Source organism: Triticum aestivum, chromosome 1A, assembly GCF_018294505.1.
Source record: "Triticum aestivum cultivar Chinese Spring chromosome 1A, IWGSC CS RefSeq v2.1, whole genome shotgun sequence".
Classification (NCBI taxonomy): domain Eukaryota; kingdom Viridiplantae; phylum Streptophyta; class Magnoliopsida; order Poales; family Poaceae; genus Triticum; species Triticum aestivum.
This window is the reverse complement of record NC_057794.1, coordinates 337,191,666-337,210,575: the sequence shown is the minus strand read 5'-3', so window position 1 is coordinate 337,210,575 and position 18,910 is coordinate 337,191,666.

The window sequence follows — 18,910 nt, the reverse complement described above, 5'->3', positions numbered from 1 at the left end:
GCTGCCGTGGTCGCCTTCGTCTGCCGCTCGCCGCACCTTGTGCCCCGGCCGCCGTCCGCCTCGCTCCGGCGGCCGCCACCAAGCTCCCTCACCGCCGCCTCTCGCCGGCGACCACGCCACTCGGCCGGCCCCGACCTCCTCGCGCCGCCTCGTGTCTTCCTCCATCCTCTCCGGCGATCATCGGAGCCTAGAGCTCGCCGGAGTCGGGGTTGACCCGGATCTGGTAAAGATGGACGAGATCCACCCATCCCTCCAACCAAACGGCTGGATCCATCCCGCACCACGCCGTCCCGCTCCGCTCGATCCCGCGTTGACTTTTTCGCGGAGGTATAATTCCACCAAGTCCCCGAAATTCCCAGATCCATATGCTCATGTTCATCGCATCATAACTTTGCATCCATAACTCCATTTTGGGCATATAGCATATCAAAATGTTCGTCTCAGAGAGCACATCATTTCATCTTATTGCATCATTTTCATTTGAGATGCCCGAAATGCTGTTAGAAGAGTGCTACTTGAGTTAATTGTCAGATCTGCTGCTCCATTTAGATATTTGTCATTTTTGCCATGATTAATGTGTGCATGATATGCCCATGAGCTCTACATATGTTTTGTTAAGGGTTTTGCCATCTTTCCAGAGGTGAAACCCATGTATTTTTGTGATGTGTGTGGTGGCTAGCACAAGCTTGCAAAGTGAGGCACTTGATAATGCTGATTTCAGGGACTTAGCATTTCCACCAAGTCCTTGAGCTGTTTATCTCATTATGTCATATGTTCATGTTGTTTCCTAGTGATCCGTGCCTCTTTTGAGGATGATCAGTAAGGATGTTTTGTTAATCTTGTAGTGCTCTATCCATCCATGTCTTTGTTTGCATTTATGTAGCACCCTAGCTTGAGTCAATCGAGCTCTACTTTTGTCATTTCGTGAATCTGGGCAGATTGTCTACTTGTTAGCGATTTTGCCGAGGATGTTGTAGTTGATCCGTGCATGCTATGTTATTGTTCTTGCCATGTCTAGCTTGTATTTTGTGTATTCTTGATGGGTGTATGCTTAGATTGTCATGACTTGCTCTGTAGTGAGTGTATCGAGCTCGTAAACATGCCTACTTGATATCTGTTTCAGCATGCTCCAGTTTTCACTAAGTCTGTGATCTGATTATGTTTTTGCCATGTTCACATGCTTGCAATTGTATTTTCTGATCCCTTTTGGCTCAAGGTAACTAAGGGACTTTTGTTAAGCTCTTTGAGTAGCTCCATGCCATGCTTTACTTTGCCATGTTCAGGCCCTGTAACATATAGTTTTCATGCTCCAAAGAGTGCTATCTGATCTAAAATTCCAGACAAGTGTTAATTTCACTAAGTCTGAGATCTGTTTGTCATATGCATTTTTGCCATGCTTGTTTGATCCTGTTAATGGATGAATTGGCCGTAGCTCAGTGCTAGACTTTTGTTAAGCATCATGAATGCATCCCTACCATGTATTTTTATGCCATGTTTGAGTGCCGTAGCATGTTCATCTCGTTGCATTTAGATGGCTACTTGATGTAAATCGCAGACCGGTGCCATATTTGAATTGCTTGCCATTTCCAAACCATAACTCCGATTCCGGTGATCTTTATATCGTTTTCAAGCGATTTCATCTCACCTTTCCAGTGGCACACTTGGATTTCCAAGTTGAGGCCAGTTTCATTCATTCCTTTGCAAATCATGCATGTGCATCGCATATCACATCCCGCATATCATACCATGTTCATGTGTTGGTTGTTTACTATGTTGTGTGCTTCTTTTCCGGTGTTTGCTTCTTCGGGTTGGTTCTGATAACGTCACGTTGTGAGGACCCGTTCATCTACGTTCTGTTTGTCTTCTTCATGGACTCGTTCTTCTTCCTTGCGGGATTTCAGGCAAGATGATCATACCCTCGAAATCACTTCTATCTTTGTTTGCTTAGTTGCTCGCTCTTTTGCTATGCCTATGCTGTGATACCTACCACTTGCTTATCATGCCTCCCATATTGTAAAACCAAGCCTCTAACCCACCTTGTCCTAGCAAACCATTGATTGGCTATGTTACCGCTTTGCTCAGCCCCTCTTATAGCGTTGCTAGTTGCAGGTGAAGATCGAAGTTTGTTCCTTGTTGGAACATGGAGATGTTGTTCCTTGTTGGAACATGTTTACTTGTTGGGATATCACACTATATCTTATTTAATTAATGTATCTATATACTTGGTAAAGGGTGGAAGGCTCGGCCTTATGCCTGGTGTTTTGTTCCACTCTTGCCGCCCTAGTTTCCGTCATATCGGTGTTATGTTCCTGGATTTTGCGTTCCTTACGCGGTTGGGTTATAATGGGAACCCCTTGACAGTTTGCTTTGAATAAAACTCCTCCAACAAGGCCCAACCTTGGTTTTACCATTTGCCACCTAGCCTTTTTCCCTTGGGAGTCGTGCATCCCAAGGGTCATCTTTATTTTAACCCCCCAGGCCAGTGCTTGTCTAAGTGTTGGTCCGAAATGGGTAGCCTGCGGGGCCACCTCGGGGAAACTTGAGGGCTGGTTTTACTCGTAGCTTGACCTATCCGGTGTTGCCCTGAGAACGAGATATGTGCAGCTCCCATCAGGATGTCGGCGCATCGGGCGGCTTTGCTGGACTTGTTTTACCATTGTCGAGGATGTCTTGAAGAACCCTGATACCGAGTCTGATCGGAATGTCTTGGGAGGAGGTCTATTCCTTCATTGACCGTGAGAGCTTGTGATGGGCTAAGTTGGGACACCCCTGCAGGGATTTGAACTTTTGAAAGCCGTGCCCGCGGTTATGGGCAGATGGGAATTTGTTAATGTCCGGTTGTAGAAAACCTGAAGTTGACCTTAATTAAAATGCATCAACCGTGTGTGTTACCGTGATGGTCTCTTTCCGGCGGAGTCCGGGAAGTGAACACGGTGTTGGAGTTATGCTTGATGTAGGTTGTTTTAGGATCACTTCTTGATCATACTTTTATCGACCATGCTTTGCCTTCTCTTCTCGCTCTCATTTGCGTATGTTAGCCATCATATATGCTAGTCGCTTGCTGCAGCTCCACCTCATACCTTTACCTTACCCATAAGCTTAAATAGTCTTGATCGCGAGGGTGTGAGATTGCTGAGTCCCCGTGACTCACAGATACTTCCAAAACCAGCTTGCAGGTGCCGATGAGCCCTTGCGGATGACGCGACCCAGCTCAAGAGGAGCTCGTTGAAGATCTTGTCCTTTGTGTTGTTTCGTTCTAGTTGATCAGTAGTGGAGCCCAGTTGGGGTCGATCGGGGACCTTTGTCGCATTTGGGGTTCTTCTTTTATTTTGGTTCCGTAGTCGGACCTTGATTGTATCTGGTTGATGTAATGCTTTATTCATGTAATTGTGTGAAGTGGCGATTGTAAGCCAACTATGTATCTCTTTCCCTTATGTATTACATGGGTTGTGTGAAGATTACCTCACTTGCGACATTGCTTTCAATGCGGTTATGCCTCTAAGTCGTGCTTCGACACGTGGGAGATATAGCCGCATCGAGGGCGTTACACCCGTGACCCTCTTGTCTAGTCGGGCGCGCGAGGTGTGGAGGTGGCTGGAGATGGTGGCGATGGTGGGTGTGCTGGTGGCACGGTGGCACGCCGCCACGCCGGCCTGGCCGCGGCGGCCGCCGATGGTGGAGAAGGAGGGGTGAGGGAGAGAGATGTGTGCCAAGCCTGATTTTGGGGATTGAGAGCGCTAGGGATTTGATTCCCCCGATCGGATATTCCATTTGCACGTTGGCCCCTGTCCTTTTCTTCTCTCTGCACAAGTTGGTCCTATTCTTAAGTTTGGCCCCTCTGATTACTTCTTTTTCTTCACGCTTGAGTCCCTCCGTAAATTACAGTAACCACAACTTCTTGACACTCTCCATTATAGAAGGATTTTCGGCCTTTTCGCCCTTTTCTGCAAAACATGGAGGAGTGTTGTAAATGTAACATAACGGGAACATCCGAATATTTCTTGAGTAAATAATGTGAAAATATGATTACAATGTGATGCAAAAAGGCTAAAAAGATTATATGAGGAAATGCTCTATCATACACATAATGCAGTGAAGAAAAACCAGTACTACCTCCATGAAGTTTTCGGTCGCACCTGGGCTGTCTTATCACATCTATATGGTGAAGAAGATCTGAAGCAAATGGGTCTCAAGGAGAACTTTGCCTGGTCTGCAGCTCCACCGAAGAAATTCAAGAAGGTCAAAGTTCCTTCCTTGGTGGCCAGCTCATATTATTCATCCCGTGACACCGACGAGTATGAAGACTTGGACGACATTGCGGCAGGCCCTACAACGACAAACGACCCCAACAACGCTGGTGCTCCTCCATCAACTTGATATTCTTCAGGGGCGTTAGCCCTCATTTTCGATCCTTTTGGTCATTCGATGACAAAGGGGGAGAATTTGAGTTAGTCTTCAAGTGGGTCTACCTATATATGGGCATTTTTTCTAAGTTACAACTCTCGTTCTTTTGAAGACTTTGCTGGATTGAGTTGTAATCTTAAACTCTATGGTGGTCTGATACTTGTGCTGATTTCTTCTGCATACTTATTCCTCATTAATGTTAATGCATGCATGCCGAATTACATCAGTCACCATATTTCATCATGCATTTCAAATTCTTCATATTATATGTTAAATGCGTGTATGAATTACAAGATATAGGGGGAGATCTCCATGATTCTACTCTTGAAGTGTGCACTGCTTCTAAAGCAAAATCCTCACTATGCACATCTTTAGGGGGAGTTCTTCTATATCTTGTAATCAAATTCCTCAATATCAGTATTTACACTTCATATGTTTATCCTCGTTGAAAACTTAACCTATATTGTCATCAATCACCAAAAAGGGGGAGATTGTAAGTGCATCTAGTGCCCCTTAGTGATTTTGGTGTATTGAAGACTTATAGGTTAAGGGACTGATGCGTTTGTGAGTGTATACAGGTCTATAAGTATATGAGGAGTTTGATATTTATAGAGAAAGTTGACCCCTAAAAATGAAGTTCTTCGACTGAAGACTTTGGATTTCTGAAGACTTTCTGAAGACCTTGAAAGTGAAGAAATTGGTGTAATCCTGAAGACTTGGTATTCATTCGAGGAACATGAAGCATCAAGACTTTTGTTTTCGTAGTTTCATTTTCTCTTTCTTGAGTCATGGGAAACACCGTACTGTTAAAGGGGGTCGAGGAACTACTAAGGAAAACTTTCCAAGTGATGCTCTACTCAAAATCCTACACCTACCAATCCCTTCGAGTGAAGCCATTAGAAATCTCATAAAGTTCAGTCAATTTCTTCAGTGATAGAGACGAAGTTCTTCTGGTCTCTGAGGAATTTGATCTGACTTAGGAGTTAGGAATTCGCCAGTATAGATTGCCTACACAGTGAGGAACATGATAGCCCTGAGGAATTTGATACTCAAAATTCTGACCATTGTTGTGCTATGCGCCAGCTGTCCCAAAATATCTACCCAGCTAACGGTCATATCATTGAAGGGCATTTATGTCTTATCATGTCGGGCTGCTCCCTAGGCTATAAATAGCCGCCCCCTACAACCACTAGATGGTTGGCTGCTCCGAGAGACACTGACACTTGTCATTTGAGAGCATCCCATCCTCCGAGGACTTTGAGTGAAAATCATCAAGTGAGGAAAACCCAAATCCAAACACCTACGAACCCCAATTGATTGAGCATCACTGAAGAGATTGATCCTGCGTGGATCCGACGCTTGTTACCTTTGAAGACTGTGCATCTTCCAGACGGTTAGGCGTCATGGTCTAGAGCATCCAAGAGGAAATTGTGGATCGCCGAGGGACCGACTTTGTGAAGGTTTGGAAGTCACCTGAAGACTTACCATGAGTGATTGGGTGAGGTCTGTGTGACCTTAGCTCAAGGGGAATACGGTGAGGACTGAGTGTCTTGAGCTGCGTGTTCAGGACTGGGTGTCAGGGACTGTGTGTCCTCAGGTTTAAATACCTAGCCGCCCTAACCAGACATACAACTATCACAATAGTTGGAACTGGTCTACCAAATCATTGTCTTCACCAAGCTACCTGGTTCCATTTCCTCAACCCTTACATTTCCTCATTTCTATGTTGTGTGTTAGTTCATATCTGTTTGAAGACTTTGACTAAAGATTTTCTCTATTTCCTTATTTCAATTTCTTCAGTCTGTTTGTCTTATCGTGTGTTATCCTGTGTTTACGCTTTCTGTACTCTGTGCTTGTTTTCATTTCTTCATGAAGACCATGCTCATGCTCTGTTATGTTTAATTCTGAGTACTTATTCCGCTGCAAGTAGTTCTTCACTCAGGAATTTCCTCACCCTGAAATTCCTCGGTGAAGAATTCATAAAAATCGCCTATTCAGCCCCCTCTTGTCGATATAACGCACTTTCAGAGATCAATGTAATCGAGGATCAATTTTGGATCCAAAAGCAGAGGCACACTTGTGCCTGTGGATCTTGTGGCCCTGAGTTGCCTGTCCCTGATGATTTCAGCAAGTTCTTCATCATCAGCTTTGTCTTCATCGGACGACACTCGAAAGGCGACCTGCTTCTTGTGAGGACTTGGTCAAGAGCCTCGTCCAGCAGTGGCATTTGTCTTCAGCAGAGAGGGGCCAGTTATGAATTTGGTGCAGCTGAAGAACTAGCAGAAGCTCCTGGGGCAATAGAGATGCCTGTTGTCCTTTGGCACGAGGCAAGATGCGCAGGTGCTGGGGATTTTGATAGAGGAGCTGAGGACTTTGGAGGAGCTGGTGCGGCTTGAGGAATTGGCTGTGAGGGCTTTGAAGAATCTGGCCGTGAAGGCATTGTTGAGGAACTTGGCCATGAGGGCATTGGGGTTGAATCACTTGGCTTATGAGCAGGCTTCTTTGGCTTGCTTGTAGAGGCCTCAGCAGTGGCAGCAGCAGCAGCAGAGTCTTCATTAAATTTCCTCACTGCTTCCTTAGCTACTCTGGCTAGCTTGGCATGGCGCTTGGCCCATTCATCAGGATAACCCTCACCACGCTTGAGGCTGGTTGGATCAGCTTCTTGGCCAGGTGCCATTGGAGGTCTTGGACATGGAGGATTAAGAGCGAATTTCTTCATATATTTTGGAGTGACATACCTATATTCTCTCCATTCCCGTGCCCATCTCCTCTCTATCCTTTGGATGCGCACTTTGCGCTCATTCTTAGTTTTCTTTCCATGAGTGGCATCATCAAGAGTGCAATAATCCTTGTAAATGTCATCAGGTATCTCAAAAGTTGTGTTGACTTCCAGCTTCTTTCCACCCTTCTGAGGTTTCTTGCCATCTGCCATTTTCTTCAACTGAGGGTTTTGAATGATTGAGTTCTCTGAAGAGGTATGCAACTTTTCTTCGAGGAATGCTGCAAATGAGTTAAGTTGATGAGAACCTAGTGATTCAGCAGCGAACATGTGTACTTGTGAACAAAGTGTAGTTGCGAGGAATTTGGAGAGGTCATATACGTTCTCAGAAGGTTTTTGCAAATAGGACAAGTTTGAGGAATTTGACCGGATGAATCTTGAGGAATTTCACTAAGCGTACTTTGACTTAGGTTCCAGAGTTGTACAGATTTGAAAATCCACACAATTGAGGATTCTTGAAGAAAAATGTTGCTGAGAAGCAGATCAAGAACAGATGATATCTGAGGTGTCCAGTGTGAGGATTTGAAGAATAAACACCTTTTGAGGATTTGAAGAAAACATTCGAATCAACAAGGGTAGTAAAAGTAACTTTTAATTACCCTGGAGGAAGAACACGACGAACTGGGAAGTGTAGATTTGAAGCTCGTTGGTTCAGATCTTCCACGCCCTAACTTGGCTAAGGAAGACAGCTACGATGGCGCTGGAGTGAAGAAATCCGCGTCTGGCGTGAGTACGGCAGCGACGAGGTCGAGGTAGTGAAGCTCTTCGTCACCGGCATCGATGGAAGTGGCGGCGGTGCTAGGGTTTGAGAGCTTGAGCGAGGGAGTGGGGTCGAGCGGAGTAAAAACAAAGTGAGGAAGGGAGAGGGGTATTTATAGCCGAAGTGAAAAAACTGCTCGCCCGAGGAAATAGGACGAACGTGCCCCTGACCCTTCTCATTCGCTTGACATGTGTAACCCACGTACTGAGAGGTGACGATCGTGTGCGATCGTGGGTGAAAAGGATAAGTATTATCGTGGAATGTGTAATGGTTTGAGCGGCAAAGGCCAAAAATTCAGATAAGATAAGTTTAAAGTTTCATTCGCAATTTCTTCAGCTGACAAGGACATAGTGAAGATTTTGAACGAGTTTCAAATAGAACGCACATGAAGAATTTGTGAATAGACTGGGTTGAGTTTAGCATAGAGGGGGAAGGGTCCGATCACATTCACTTAGCAGAACAAGCAACTTGAAGAAATAGCAATAAGTGAATGTTGTAGAGGAATTTCAATATATATAGCCAATGAAGAAAAACGACGAAAAGAGTGAAGACAATGCAAGTTGAAAAACAACAGAGGAATTTCAAAGCTGAGGAAAAACTCAAATTGAAGATTTTTCAACTTTTGGTGGTGGTGTGACCCACCGTATAAAAATGATGATTTCAAACACCGCGTACAATTGTCGTAGGGTTCTGAGAATCAGATTCTTCGTTAATTTCTTCACACTTATGTCACATCCCTAGTTCTGGTATGCTCAAGGCTAGCTAGTCATGTGTGCATCATGTTTAAATTCCATTTAAATTTGAAATGGGGATTTGTGAAACCCTCAGAATCATTTTTGGAAATGACCCAAATAAAAATTGTTCCAAAAAGGTCCAAGAAAATGCTCATGTTGCTCTCTGAAAATATTGGACAGAGATAAAAATCAAACCAATATTTTTAGGACCTCATAAGTATTTATTTTGGGCATTTGGAATTAATGCAGTAATTATTTGCTTTGGATATATATTGTTATATATACATAAAATATTGTCCAAAAATTATGACCATTTATAAAGGAGCTCTGGAATAATATAACTAGCTTCTATAAAAATTGGCATAAGAAAATAAAATGGTTTAGTATTTTTATTAAACCAAACAAATGTCAGAAAATAGAAAAAGAAAACAAAAAGGGGAAAACCTTACCCGGGCCACTTACCTGTGCAGCCAGGCACTGTGCAGCCCAGCGGCCCAATGGGCTGGCCCAGCCGACTGGCCAGCGCCAGTCGTCCCCCTCCTCGCGCCAGAGGGACAGAGCGCGTGGTCGCCGCACGCCGCGCGCATGCGCGCCATGGCAGCTGCCTGCCTGCCCTCTCCCCTCTTCGCCTGGCCATCCCGAACGTCGCCACGCGCCGCCCCGGTCCTCTCTCCCTCTCTCTCATTCCTCCCCTTCCCCTGGTCTCTCTCCCACGCGAGCGCCCGAAGCGCTGCCGCCGCCGCAGCTCACCGCCGACGCGCTCCCCGTCGTCCCCTCACCCCTCCGTAGAGTCCACGAGCTCTGCCACGACTCCCTCATCCTCTCCGTCAAGCCACAAGACGCCGGACGCCCTGTGGAGCCACCGTCGCCATCGTCTTCCTCCTCGGACGCCGCCGAACGCCGACTCCGATTCGCCATCTCCAACGCGTCCCCGGCCACAACAAGCAGCCCTGCAGGTCCGCGGTGAGCTCCGCCACCGTTCCCTCTCTCCGTTTAGCTGCCGGCACGCTGTAGCCCTCCTCCCCACCACGGCCGAAGCCTCTCTCCGCCGTCCATGTCGCCGTCATCGTCTCGGCCCGCCTCCGCCCAAACCGAGCACCCCATCGTGCTCCCGGTGCCACGAGGGTGCCGCAGAGCCCCTCGGGTGGCCTCCCCGTGCCCCGCAGCCCGTTCCCGCTCGAAGCCAAACTCCGGCCGCCGCCGCGAGCTCCGCTCCGGCAAGCTCCGGCCACCCCAGCTCCCCCTACCTGCTCCGCTGGCTGCGCGAGAACCCGGGCTACGCCCCGGTGCCCTTAGTCGCCGCCCCCGTGGCCTGTATCACGGACGCCGCCGCGTCCAGAGGTCGCCGCCGACAACCCCGCCGGCCTGACGGGTGGGCCCCGTCGGCCAGGTGATTAGCTTAGTGCTAATCACCGCCTAATTAACCACTGACACTGACCAGTGGGCCACGGCCCCTTAATCCTTTTAATTAAGCAAATAACTCCCCCTGTTAACTAACTGTGACACTGACGTGTGGACCCCACACGTCAGGTTTGACCCCAGTCAGCCGCAGTTGACTGCTGACGTCGTGCTGACGTCATGCTGGTGCAATAATATATTTTCTAGAATTAAAATAAATCAGGAAATTCCAAAAAATGTTCAAAACTTCAAAAATTCATATCAATTCAACCGTAGCTCAGATTGAAATAAATTATATATGAAAAATTATCAGAAAAATGCAATCTATCCATCTGTACCAGTTTCATGCATGATAAAACAACTTATACTTGCTGTATAGGTGAAAACACATGAATGGCATTTATAAGAGCTTATTTTGGAGTTGCATTTGAACCTTTGGTTCAAATGGACTTCATTCAAATTGAATACTAGTTGCATTAGCTCAAACAGCATCACATCTACATGCCATGTTCATGCATCATATTGTTGCATATGATTGTGTATTGATTGCCGACACCGTTCCTTCTCGATAGGTCCTGCTCCGGAGACCGTTCCAGAGTACCTGTCTGAGGAGCAGTGCCTCCCTTGTTGGTCTACCAGGCAAGCAAACCCCCTTGTTCATTTCGATAAAACCCTGCTCTCTCGCTCCTACTCTCAGTTATTGCATTAGGACAACAACGATTCATCTGCTACTTTGTGCTGCGGTAGTTGAACCCATTCCTCTGCATGACCTGTCATTGCCACAGTAAATAGTTGAAACCCACTAGCATGTGTAGGAGTTGATTGCGCCATGTTGTGTTCCTACCATGCTATGCCTGCTATTGCTTAGAGTTGTGTCAGGTCTGATTCATTGGGAATGAATTGGAGTGTTACGATATGTTCTGGTGCTGAGAGTTAAGTGTGTGAACACGATTTGGTAAAGGTAGCGGTGAGAGGCCATGTAGGAGTACATGGTGGGTTGTCTCACTAGAACCGTCTTTAAGCACCGAGTTCTATGTATGTTGTCCAATGACTCGATACTACCACACATTGGGCTCCGGGCGCTCCAAGCCCTCTCGACTTATTAACCGACTTGATCTCTGTCCAGGAGTCGCAACTAGTTTCTGGTGTTTGTAGGTAGTGCTATTTTTCTACCGAGTGGCACCCGGCAGGGTGGGCTTGGGACAGACTAGGCACAGGTGGCATGGTGTACCAAGTGGCACCCAGATGGTGGGCTTGGGAACCCTGCTCACATCGTTTGGGGCCGTGAACGACACCCCGGCCGGATCTCCTTGCGGATAGAACCCGAATAGGCGATAAACCTGGATTAGAGTCTTGTGTGGTTAGTCAGGTCGTGGCCGACACCCTCGCCAGGCTTCCGCTTGAAGGTTGCCGAGATACATGACGTGTATATGGCGGTAAGTGGCGAGAGCGTGTGTGAAGAAGTACACCCCTGCAGGGTTAACATGATCTATTCGAATAGCCGGGTCCGCGGTTATGGACTTCTTGGATGCTTACATGGTACATAGACAACTTGAAGTGGATACCCTAAAATGCTCGAGACAAGTGTGAGTGCTATGGATGGCCTTCTCGTAGGGAGACGGGGATGAATCCATAGTAGTGTATTGTGTGGTGATTAGTGGACTCGTGTACATTGTCTCACCTCAAGAGTTTCTGGTAGTCGTAGAACAGGATAGCCACAGAGTCAAAGTTGGCTTGCTGCAACTAACCCCACATTACCCTCTTGATACAAATGCATGTAAGATAGGATCTGATGTAAGTCTTGCTGAGTACCTTTGTACTCATGTTGCTTTATTTATGTTTTTGCAGCGGAGACTTCGGTCTTACTAGTGTTCTCGTGGACTTCGACGAGTAGCTTGTACCTCAGCTACGATCTTGATCGGATGTTGTAGATAGTCAGGCTCTTTAGCCTTTTCCATTTGTAGATGTCTGTACTCAGACATGTAATGCTTCCGCTTGTTGCTTGATTGCTCTAAATGTTGGGTCATGTGACCCCTGTTGTAATAAATGCTATGTTGGCTCTTTGAGCCTTACCTATATGAGTTGTTGAGTTATGTTGTGATGCCATGTTGTACAGCACATACTTGCATGTTATGCGTACGTGTAATGTGTATTGCTATGTGTGGGATCTGACTTTCTAGTTGTTTATCCTTAGTAGTCTCTCTTACCGGGAAATGTCTCCTAGTGCTTCCACTGAGCCCTGGTAGCTTGCTACTGCTCCGGAACACTTAGGCTGGCCGGCATGTGTCCTTCTTCATTCCTGTGTCTGTCCCTTCGGGGAAATGTCACGCCGTGTCTACCGGAGTCCTGTTAGCCCGCTACAGCCCGGTTCACCGGAGTCCTGTTAGCCCAGTGCTACAGCCTGGATTCACTCACTGATGACCGACACGTTCGATGCTGGGTCATGGATGCCTGTCCCTGTAAGTTTGTGCCACTTTGGGTTTACGACTAGCCATGTCAGCCCGGGCTCCTTATCATATGGATGCTAGCGACACTGTCATATACGTGTGCCAAAAGGCACAAACGGTCCCGGGCAAAGGTAAGGCGACACCCGTGGGGATACCGTGTGTGAGGCCGCAAAGTGATATGAGGTGTTACATGCTAGATCGATGTGGCATTGAGTCGGGGTCCTGACAGCTTTGGTATCAGAGCCTGACTACCTGTAGGATTACCAAGCCAAACTGGTCGAACTTGAGTCTAGAAATTCTCTAGTTATGTAAGGGAATTGATTGTGGGAAGGAACGTAAGGCTCTTTTACTCCTTATATCTCATGGCCTTCTGATCTGAGTCATCCTATCTTTCCTACGGGGTTAAGGAACTAGGCTTTCTCTTCCGTCTATCAGGATCACATGTTACTACTCCGTAGTCCCATAGGATTGGTTGATCAGAGTCATACCCCAGTTTTGAGTACTTCCGGTGTAGTCTGTTTAGTACTATCCCAGAACCTTGAGTGGTGATGTTGAGTTGTTGCACTACCCCATTTTTAGCAGGATGTCTCATTCTGAGCATTTTACTGCCGTTATGCTGCCGGAATTGCCCTAGGAGTTCGAGAGATACTAATTTCCTTGTCCTACATTCTATAGCCTATAGATGATGCTGATTCCGTCCTTGGTTTCGTTTCTCAGGATGTCATCAGCTAAGCGAAGTTCTGTTGCTCGTAGCCAGAACCACGGAGATGGTAGGGATGAGGATCCTCCCAACCAGCCTTCGTTGACAGAGTTCATGTTAGAGATGGAGAGGAACAAGCGTGAGTCTAACCGCTTGTTGGCACGTATCGAGGAGAATACCGCACATCGGTTCAAAGGGTCTGCAACCATTCATGACTTCATTCGCTTGCACCCACCCACCTTTCATCATTCCATCGAGCCACTCGATGCAGATGACTGGCTCCGTAGCATCACTCATAAGCTGCGTTCCGCGAATGTAGCTGAAGATGACAAGGTCACCTATGCCACATACCACCTGGAAGGTCCTTCTAGTCTTTGGTGGCAGAACTATGAGGCTATGCTTCCAGCTGGCCAGATTCCTACCTGGAGGGATTTCACTGAGGCTTTTCGCGAGCATCACATTCCTGAGGCCCTCATCGATCGCAAGAGAGAAGAGTTCTGTAGTTTCACCCAGAGTAAGATGGCTGTTGATGCTTACAGTAGAGAGTTTGAGAACCTCGCCCGCTATGCCACAGAAGAAGTGTCCACGGACGCCAAGAAGCAGGCTAGGTTCCGGAAGGGTCTCAACCCCAAGTTGCGTCGTGATCTCCACCTGCATCATTGTGATACATTCCAAGCTCTTGTGAACAAGGCCATTAATGCAGAGACAGCTCAGCTCACTTACGAGGAGTCTCGTAAGCACACCCATGATTTGGGATCTTCCTCCGGTTCTGTTTCCCAGAAGCGCCGGATTTGGGTTCCAAACTCCGCTCTTCCTTCCAGATATACACCGAAGCCATCCTATGTGGTGCCTTCCCCAGCTCAGTCGTGTGTTCCACCAAGGCCTACCGGTAGACCGCTTGTCAGTGCGGGTCCACGTCCAACCTCAGGGACTTGCTTCACATGCGGGAAGCCAGGACACTATGCACGTGACTGCTCTCAGACTAGCTATTCTCCACCCCAGCCCGAGAAGTCTGTTGGCCGTGGTAAGCCATCACGCAAGATGATCAGTGTCAAGTCAGCCCCCACTGAATGTGGACGTGTGCAACACGTCTCAGCTAAAGACGCTCATGATGATCTGGATGTTGTTCTTGGTACACTCCTTGTCAACTGTCATCCAGCATCGGTTCTATTCGATACTGGAGCATCTCACTCCTTCATTTCTGAAAGCTATGCTAACTTGCACAACCTGTCATTTTGTGATATGCCCTCTCCGCTAGTCATCCAAACTCCTGGATCCAAATGGAAAACCTCTAGTGTAAGCCATGGTAACGAAATCCTTGTTGACAGACTTGTATTCCTTGCCTCACTTATAGCCCTCAAGTCTATAGATATTAACATCATCTTGGGTATGGACTGGATGACAACTCATTATGCCAAGATTGATTGTTACACCAGGTCCGTTCAGCTTACACACCCATCTGGCAAGATAGTCACTGTCTCCACTAGAGTTGCAAGGCGTCAGCTCTATTCTCTTAATGCCAGCCCTCTTCCAGACCTTGAAGATATCCCGGTAGTCCGTGACTTTCTGGATGTCTTTCCAGCGGAACTGCCAGGTGTTCCACCTGACAGAGATGTAGAGTTCGTCATAGATCTTATCCCAGGAACTGCTCCAATCTCCAGAAGAGCTTACAAGATGGCACCCTTAGAACTAGCCGAGCTTAAGAAACAACTTGATGAGTCCTTGCAAAAGGGTTTCATCCGTCCTAGTTCTTCTCCCTGGGCTTGCCCCGTCCTCTTCGTCAAGAAGAAGGATGGTACGGACCGGATGGTTGTAGATTATCGTCCCGTTAATTTGGTCACGATAAAGAACAAATATCCCTCCCCAGGATCAACGACCTGTATGATCAGCTCGCTGGATCCTCAGTCTTCTCCAAGATGGATTTGAGGTTAGGCTACCACCAAATCAAGATCAGAAATGGGGACATTCCTAAGACGGCTTTTGTCAGTCGTTATGGCCAGTACGAGTACACCGTCATGTCCTTCGGTCTAACCAACGCCCCAGCCACTTTCTCTTGCTTGATGAACTCGATCTTCATGGAGTACTTAGATAAGTTCGTCATGGTTTACCTCGATGATATTCTTATTTACTCGAAGAACGAGGAAGAGCATGCCGAACATCTTAGACTTGTGTTAGAAAAACTCAGAGAGCACCGCCTTTATGCCAAGTTCTCCAAGTGTGAATTTTGGTTGGCAGAAGTGACCTACCTAGGCCATGTAATCTCTGGTAAGGGCATTGCTGTCAACCCCGAGAGAGTTAAGGCCGTCCTTGATTGGACTCCACCTGAAACAGTCAAACAAGTTAGGAGTTTCCTTGGTCTAGCCAGCTATTGCCGCTGCTTCATTGAAAACTTCTCCAAAGTAGCCAAACCCCTCACGGAACTTCTCAAGAAAGATAAAAAGTTTGAGTGGTCCCCACAATGTGAGTACAGTTTTCAGGAACTGAAAAGACGCCTCACTTCTGCTCCCATACTTGTGCCACCGGATTTCACCAAGGACTTTGTTATCTACTGTGACGCCTCACGACAGGGACTAGGTTGCATTCTTATGCAGGATCGTCATGTGATTGCCTATGCATCTCGATAGTTGCATCCACATTAGGATAATTATCCTACACATGATCTAGAGCTTGCAGCCGTAGTCTATGCACTCAAGACCTGGCGACATTACCTTCTTGGTAAACGTTGCGAGATCTACACCGATCACCAGAGTCTCAAGTATATCTTCACCCAACCGGATCTGAACCTTAGGCAAAGACGTTGGTTGGAGTTAATCACAGATTATGATCTTGGGATTACCTACACCCCAGGCAAAGCCAATGTCATGGCTGATGCTCTAAGCTGTAAATCCTATTGCAACAATCTCATGTTGCAGCAAGGCCAACCACTTCTCCATGAGGAATTTTGTAAGCTTAATCTTCACATTGCTCCTCACGGATTCCTTTCTACCTTGGTGGCGAAACCTGATCTTAAAGATCGGATTGTCGCTGCTCAAAAGCAAGACACAGGAATTTCTCGGATCAAGATAAACATTAAGAAGGGAGTTGGTGGATGTTTCTCTATGGATGATCGTGGTGTTGTTTTCTTTGAGAATCGCTTGGTGGTTCCCAAGAATCAACATCTGCGACAATTGATTCTTAAGGAGGCGCATGAATCTTCTCTCACGATTCATCCCGGTAGTACTAAGATGTATCAGGACCTACGCCAGAGGTTCTGGTGGACTAGGATGAAGAGAGAAATCGCTCAGTTTATTGCTAACTGTGATGTTTGTCGTCGCGTTAAGGCAGAGCATCAAAGACCTGCTGGCACCCTTCAGCCTTTAGCTATTCCTGAGTGGAAATGGGATAAAGTTGGTATGGATTTCATCACCGGCTTTCCCAGGACCAAGAAAGGGAATAATGCTATCTTCATAGTCATTGATCGTCTTTCCAAAGTGGCTCACTTCCTTCCTGTTCGAGAGAGTATCACTGCTAGTCAGCTTGCTGACTTATATATTTCTCGAATAGTATCACTTCATGGTGTTCCACTAGAGATCAATTCAGACCATGGTAGTCTTTTCACTTCTCGTTTCTGGAATAGTTTCCAAACTGCCATGGGAACCCATCTTTCTTTCAGTACCGCTTTCCATCCTCAGTCGAGTGGTCAGGTGGAACGGGTCAACAAAATTCTTGAAGACATGCTTAGAGCTTGCGTTATCTCATTCGGTATGGATTGGGAGAAATGTCTTCCTTTTGCCGAGTTTGCTTATAACAATAGCTATCAATCCAGTCTCAAGAAAGCTCCTTTTGAGGTTCTCTATGGACGAAGATGTCGAACACCTTTGAACTGGTCAGAAACCGGTGAAAGACAATTCTTTGGTCCGGACATGATCCAGGAGGCAGAAGAGCAAGTTCGCATCATTCGTGAGAACTTGAAAACAGCCCAGTCTCGTCAAAAGAGTCAGTATGATCGTCATCATAAGGATATGAATTATGAAGTTGGCGACAAAGCTTACCTTCGGGTTACTCCTTTGAAGGGTACCCATCGTTTCGGTATCAAAGGCAAGTTGGCTCCTCGTTACATTGGTCCTTTTCGTATTCTCGCTAAACGAGGAGAGGTTGCCTACCAGTTGGAACTACCCCCACATCTTTCTCGAGTTCATGATGTCTTCCACGTCTCTCAACTCAGGCGTTGCTTCTCGGATCCCATCCGCGGAGTGGACCCCGAAACGCTTGATCTCCAAGATAACCTCACCTACCGAGAGTACCCGGTTCGCATTCTTGATCAAGCAGAGCGTGTCACTCGACGTCAGAATATCAAGTTCCTCAAGGTTCAATGGTCTCATCATTCCGAGAGAGAAGCTACTTGGGAGCGAGAAGATTGTCTTCGACTCTGTCAGGATTCTTTGGATCTTAAAAACCTGGAGGCTGAGCAACATATACTTCTTCCTCAAGCTTACCATTGAGGAATGCACTTTTCACATCCATTTGATATAAGATGATATCATGATGGTTAGCATAGGCAAGTAATATGTGAATAGCTTCAAGTCTAACAAGAGGTGCAAAAGTTTCATCGAAATCAATTCCTTCAACCTGTGTGTAGCCTTGAGCTACAAGCCGTGCCTTATTCCTCACCACAAGGCCATGCTCATCTTGCTTGTTGCGGAAGATCCACTTTGTGCTGATGATATTTTGCTTGCGAGGATCTGGACGTTTGACCAGTTCCTAGACGTTGTTGAGCTCGAATTGATGTAATTCCTCTTGCATGGCTTGAATCCACTCAGGCTCCAGAAATGCTTCATCTACCTTAGTGGGCTCTGTGATAGAGACGAAAGCAAAGTGCCCACAAAAGTTAGATAAATGTGAAGCTCTTGAGCGTGTGAGAGGACCTGGAATGTTGATGTTGCTGATGATTTTCTCTATTTGCACTTCATTTGCAATGCGAGGATTGGCGGCTTGTCGTTGAGGAATTTGATCAGCATTTTCTTCAGCACCATTTTCCTCAGGTGCATCAGCATGACGTTCTTCAGGTTCTAGAATGACTTCTTCAGCCGATTCTTCGGTAGGAATGACATCCTCAGTAGCCTTGAACTTAATAGATTCCTCAGGAGGTATTTCATCTGTCACAGGAGGTAGGTACTCTCTTTGCGAGCCATTAGTCTCATCGAACCACACATCTACAGTTTCAACAACCTTGTGGAGATAGGTGTTGAAGACTATGTAGGTGTGCGAGTCCTTACCATAACTGAGCATAAAACCTTCATGTGCTTGCGGTGCAAATTTAGAATTGTGATGAGGATCTCTAATCCGACATTTAGCACCGAAGACTTTGAAATAACTCACATTGGATTTCTTGTCAGTGAGGAGTTTATATGCAGTCTTCTTGAAGAATTTGTGAAGATATACCCTGTTGATGATGTGGCACGCAGTATCAATTGCCTCAGGCCAAAAGCGAGAAGGCGTCTTTTACTCATCATGCATAGTGTGGTCCATCTCAATAAGGAGCATATAACTCATGAGTAACACCAAGTTCACCAAGATAGTCATCAAGACGAGTGTTCTTGAACTCAGTTCCATTATCACTTCTGATGTGCTTGATCTTCACACCAAAGTTGGTTGAAGCCCTCGAGGAAAATCGTTTGAAGACTTCCTGCACTTCAGTTTCGTAAGTGA